We start from the raw sequence: 5,889 nt of genomic DNA, 5'->3' as shown, positions 1-5,889 counted from the left end.
AACAGTGTAATGATACTGAATAATCAGTACTCCGTTGTTGTGTGCACTGGGAAACAAAAGCAGCGATGGCCACATAATGCAATTAACCTTTATACCGTGTCAGGCCGACAGTGAAAAATTTAAAGGAAATGTCAGCATTCCATAATTCAAATGGCCAATCATTTATGTGCTGCCTATGATCTGTTCTGAACAGCATGATATTTTGTGGGTAACAGATTTCTTTCACGATGATGGGAATTTAATTTCCAATCTTGAAAGGCCCTTCTGTCGCCGAATTCCAATTGATTCCAGTAACCTTTGCAGACACAAGGGCTGGAGGCAGAGTTAATGACATACCGACTGAGCACATCTGAGTGACAGACATCACAATACACCCCCACAGCAGCATTTCCTAATTCATCCATAAACAGCAGCAAATTGTAGGCCAGTGCAACTCAAAAGTTGGGTTGTTGGGTTGTGCCGTGGCGGAGATTTTTGTGGGCTATACTCGGCCTTGTCTCAGGATGATAAGTTGGTGGTTGAAGACATCCCTCTAATAGTGTAGGCGCTGTGCTTTGGCAATGTGGGTGGGGTTATATCCTGCCTGTTTGGCCCTGTCCGGGGGTATCATCGGGTGGGGCCACAGTGTCTCACGATCCCTCCTGTCTCAGCCTCCAGTATTTAAGCTGCAGTAGTTTGTGTCGGGGGGCTAGGGTCAGTCTGTTATATCTGGGGTATTTCTCCTGTCTTATCCGGTGTCCTGTGTGCTCTCTCTAATTCTCTTCTCTTTCTTTCTCGCTCTCGGAGGACCTGAGCCCTAGGACCATGCCCCAGGACTACCTGGCCTGATGACTCCTTGCTGTCCCCAGTCCACCTGGCCGTGCTGCTGCTCCAGTTTAAACTGTTCTGCCTGCAGCTATGGAACCCTGACCTGTTCACCGGACATGCTACCAGTCACAGACCTGCTGTTTTCAACTCTCTAGAGACCATAGGAGCGGTAGAGATACTCTGAATGATCGGCTATGAAAAGCCAATTGACATTTACTCCTGAGTTCCTGACCTGTTGCACCCTCGACAACCACTGTGATTATTATTATTTGACCATGCTGGTCATCTATGAACATCTTGGCCATGTTCTGTTATAATCTCCACCCGGCACAGCCAGAAGAGGACTGGCCACCCCTCATAGCCTGGTTCCTCTCTAGGTTTCTTCCTAGGTTCCGGCCTTTCTAGGGAGTTTTTCCTAGCCACCGTGCTTCTAAATCAAATCAAATCAAAATCAAATCAAATTTTATTTGTCACATACACATGGTTAGCAGATGTTAATGCGAGTGTAGCGAAATGCTTGTGTTTCTAGTTCCGACAATGCAGTAATAATCCAACAAGTAATCTAACTAACAATTACCCCCAAAAAACTACTGTCTTATACACAGTGTAAGGGGATAAAGAATATGTACATAAAGATATATGAATGAGTGATGGTACCGAGCAGCTTAGGCAAGATACAGTAGATGGTATCGAGTACAGTACATACATATGAGATGAGTATGTAAACAAAGTGGCATAGTTAAAGTGGCTAGTGATACATGTATCACATAAGGATGCAGTAGATGATATAGAGTACAGTATATACGTATACATATGAGATGAATAATGTAGGGTACGTAAACATTATATTAGGTAGCATTGTTTAAAGTGGCTAGTGATATATTTTACATCATTTCCCATCAATTCCCATTATTAAAGTGTCTGGAGTTGAGTCAGTGTGTTGGCAGCAGCCACTCAATGTTAGTGGTGGCTGTTTAACAGTCTGATGGCCTTGAGATAGAAGCTGTTTTTCAGTCTCTCGGTCCCAGCTTTGATGCACCTGTACTGACCTCGCCTTCTGGATGATAGCGGGGTGAACAGGCAGTGGCTTGGGTGGTTGTTGTCCTTGATGATCTTTATGGCCTTCCTGTAACATCGGGTGGTGTAGGTGTCCTGGAGGGCAGGTAGTTTGCCCCCGGTGATGCGTTGTGCAGGCCTCACTACCCTCTGGAGAGCCTTACGGTTGTGGGCGGAGCAGTTGCCGTACCAGGCGGTGATACAGCCCGCCAGGATGCTCTCGATTGTGCATCTGTAGAAGTTTGTGAGTGCTTTTGGTGACAAGCCGAATTTCTTCAGCCTCCTGAGGTTGAAGAGGCGCTGCTGCGCCTTCTTCACGATGCTGTCTGTGTGAGTGGACCAATTCAGTTTGTCTGTGATGTGTATGCCGAGGAACTTAAAAAGTACTACCCTCTCCACTACTGTTCCATCAATGTGGATAGGGGGGTGTTCCCTCTGCTGTTTCCTTAAGTCCACAATCATCTCCTTAGTTTTGTTGACGTTGAGTGTGAGGTTATTTTCCTGACACCACACTCCGAGGGCCCTCACCTCCTCCCTGTAGGCCGTCTCGTCGTTGTTGGTAATCAAGCCTACCACTGTTGTGTCGTCCGCAAACTTGATGATTGAGTTGGAGGCGTGCGTGGCCACGCAGTCGTGGGTGAACAGGGAGTACAGGAGAGGGCTCAGAACGCACCCTTGTGGGGCCCCAGTGTTGAGGATCAGCGGGGTGGAGATGTTGTTGCCTACCCTCACCACCTGGGGGCGGCCCGTCAGGAAGTCCAGTACCCAGTTGCACAGGGTGGGGTCGAGACCCAGGGTCTCGAGCTTGATGTCGAGCTTGGAGGGTACTATGGTGTTGAATGCCGAGCTGTAGTCGATGAACAGCATTCTCATATAGGTATTCCTCTTGTCCAGATGGGTTAGGGCAGTGTGCAGTGTGGTTGAGATTGCATCGTCTGTGGACCTATTTGGGCGGTAAGCAAATTGGAGTGGGTCTAGGGTGTCAGGATTCTACACCTGCATTGCTTGCTGTTTGGGGTTTTAGGCTGGGTTTCTGTACAGCACTTTGAGATATCAGCTGATGCAAGAAGGGCTTTATAAATCAATTTGATTTGAAATGTTCAAAGGCAAATGTGGTGAGGTCAACCCCCTCAAGAAGGCAAGGTAAGACAGAGATAGTATCAGCAACATAGTATGGAGCTCATCACCTCTCTGCTTGTGCAGTTTCCCCTAAAACCAACTCTGATTAAGAAAGATCTACGTGTATATACCAGACCCCAGAGGACATGTGCATACAGCAACTATATCACTGCATGAACCTTATTCATCTTCTGCAGTATATCTCTTCTCTGAAGGCACTGTGCGTCTGTATTCCCCACCCATAGGCCACTACAGCAACACATTACTCATTGTGACTATGGGAGCCCCATGTGGGGAGTGTCATCTCAGATACGCCAGAGAATGCTTCTCCGAGATCCAGATTTATCTCTCTGCACTATTCGTCAGTGCCTGTACCCGAGTGGTGTCTGAGGTAGGAGGGCAGGGTGCCGTTGTGATACACAGCAGATCAGAGAGAGGAGTTTGCCTCAGAGCAGTGAGCAAAAGTTCTCCAAGGACACAGGAAGTGTATGTTTCTCCTTGAGAACTCACTTTGCTAAGACAGCACAACTAAGTGAGAGCAAACACAGGGTAAGGAGCAGGGAGATGACACTGAGTGTGCAAGGGGACATTTTTTTAACAGAGCTTTTCTCACTACTTATAACCTTATAAATTGTGTGGCACAATTCAGTGCTGAATTCTGACAAAACCACGTGAAAGCTCTGATCAGGCAGGAAAGACCTAATTACAGGAAAACTGTCATATTTCTCTCTGATGACTGTTGATGGTGAATCAAGAGGATCCCTGGACCCTTCATTCCCTCATTGTTTACTTTAATAAATGTATTATATTGTATACAACCACAAGCCATATTAATTCAACTAATTAAGCTCCACACACAGTCCTGTGACAAATAGGATTTACAATGTCTGTGAGTGGTAGGAGGTCCATCCGACTGGGTTGAGTCAACGTTGTTTACACGTCATTTCAACAAAACATTTTCAATGTGATGAGGTTGAGTCAATGTGGAAAACTGATTAGATTTGAAAAAAGTAATCAATGGACTCTCGAGTGGTGCAGCGGTCTAAGGCACTGCATCTCAGTGCTATAAGCGTCACTACAGTCCCTGGTTTGATTCCAGGCTGTATCTCAACCAACCGTGATTGGGAGTCCCATAGGGTGGCGCACAATTGGCCCAGCGTCGATTTGGCTACGGAGCCACTCCTTAGTTGCCCTGGCTGTGTTTTTCGGGTCGTTGTCATGCTGGAAGACCCAGCCACGACCCATCTTCAATGCTCTTACTGAGGGAAGGAGGTTGTTGGCCAAGATCTCACGATACATGTCCCCATTGAGGGCATCCTCCCCTCAATACGGTGCAGTCGTCCTGTTCCCTTTTCAGAAAAGCATCTCCAAAGAATGACGTTTCCACCTCCATGCTTCACGGTTGGGATGGTGTTCTTAGGGTTGTCCTCATCCTTCTTCTTCCTCCAAACACGGCGAGTGGAGTTTAGACCAAAAAGCTCTATTTTTGTCTCATCAGACCACATGACCTTCTCCCATTCCTCTATATTAAGTTCTGCTTTTCTGATGTATCAAATACTTATGTCATGCAATAAAATGCTAATTAATTACTTAAAAATACAATTTTTGTTTTAGATTCCCTCTCACAGTTGAAGTGTACCTATGATAAAAATTACAGACCTCTACATGCTTTGTAAGGAGGAAAACCTGCAAAATCAGCAGTGTGTCAAATACTTGTTCTCCCACTGAATATACTGCCCAACATAGGCCTAATAGATGTTAAGTGATTACTCAGACCTCAGACCTTTTCAACATTCTCATGTTAAAAAAACCAATTATATAAACTCCATCAGTGCCTTGCTGACATTTTCAGAAATGCATGTGTGATCAAATTTAACAACATTATTGGAGGTGTTTGATATAGTACATAATTTGTGAGTAATTTCAGGTATTTCAGAGTACAGTTTGTGGTGTCATCTTGGGATAGAACCAGGGAGGATTAATGGGCTTTGTAAGTGGACTGACTGACCAAGATACACTGAGTTAGTTACACCTTGTCAACCTGAGCAGACATATCCCTGAAGAGGAATCTAATTAGGACAATCAAGAGAAACACTGCTCTAACTAGTTTCTATTACTAATAAATGGTCTTAATATTTGCCTGAATGATTCAACAGATATACAGGAGTGTAATGGATGGGCGGGGGGCAAGTTTCTTCTCATTAAATTACTTGTTGCATATGTGTGTGTGTGTGTGTGTGTCTGTGCATTCGGGCGTGCATGAATGTATTTGTGTGCAGGCGTTTGTGTAAGTGTGTGTGCGTGTTTACGAGGGGATTTACTGTCACTTTGGATATATTCTGGAGGAGTTTCTGTAGAGCATGGATGTGTGCTGAGAGTTGCTGAGGACAAGTGAGGTACAGTTATTACCTAGGTTGACATGGGTTCCCCAGGACACTATCGTGTTCCTCTTCTGGGAGACAAACATGCTCTAATACTCCCATCCTTATAATGAACCTGTCACTCCTCCATTTTCTGTTGATTGTTTTGAAGGTTTGTCCTTCTGAGAGAAATATTGTAGAAATAAAAGCTTTGTATGCAGCTGCAGATGTAGGATCTTAATTTGATCACCCTGTTGCAGGATAACTATCCTGCAATGCATGAAATATACAACTTGTAGTGTTTTTGAGGTTTAAAAAGGCTTCTGAAGTTTGTAATTTCCACTTTGAAATTTCAGATTTGGTTTTCCCTTTAAAAAATTATCAGCCCCTACAAAAACATCCATTAAATATAATCCACATAATAATTCACATTTCCTGTTGCTGAAGGATTATTTCCCTACTGTAGCAAACTGGCTCAAATTAAGATCCTACATCTGTAATGTGCTCATTTGAGTAATGTGAAACTCTGTTCTATTTTGGTCCATGC

Source organism: Oncorhynchus tshawytscha, linkage group LG02 (genome assembly GCF_018296145.1).
Source record: "Oncorhynchus tshawytscha isolate Ot180627B linkage group LG02, Otsh_v2.0, whole genome shotgun sequence".
Lineage (NCBI taxonomy): Eukaryota > Metazoa > Chordata > Actinopteri > Salmoniformes > Salmonidae > Oncorhynchus > Oncorhynchus tshawytscha.
Note: the sequence above shows the minus strand (reverse complement) of the source record.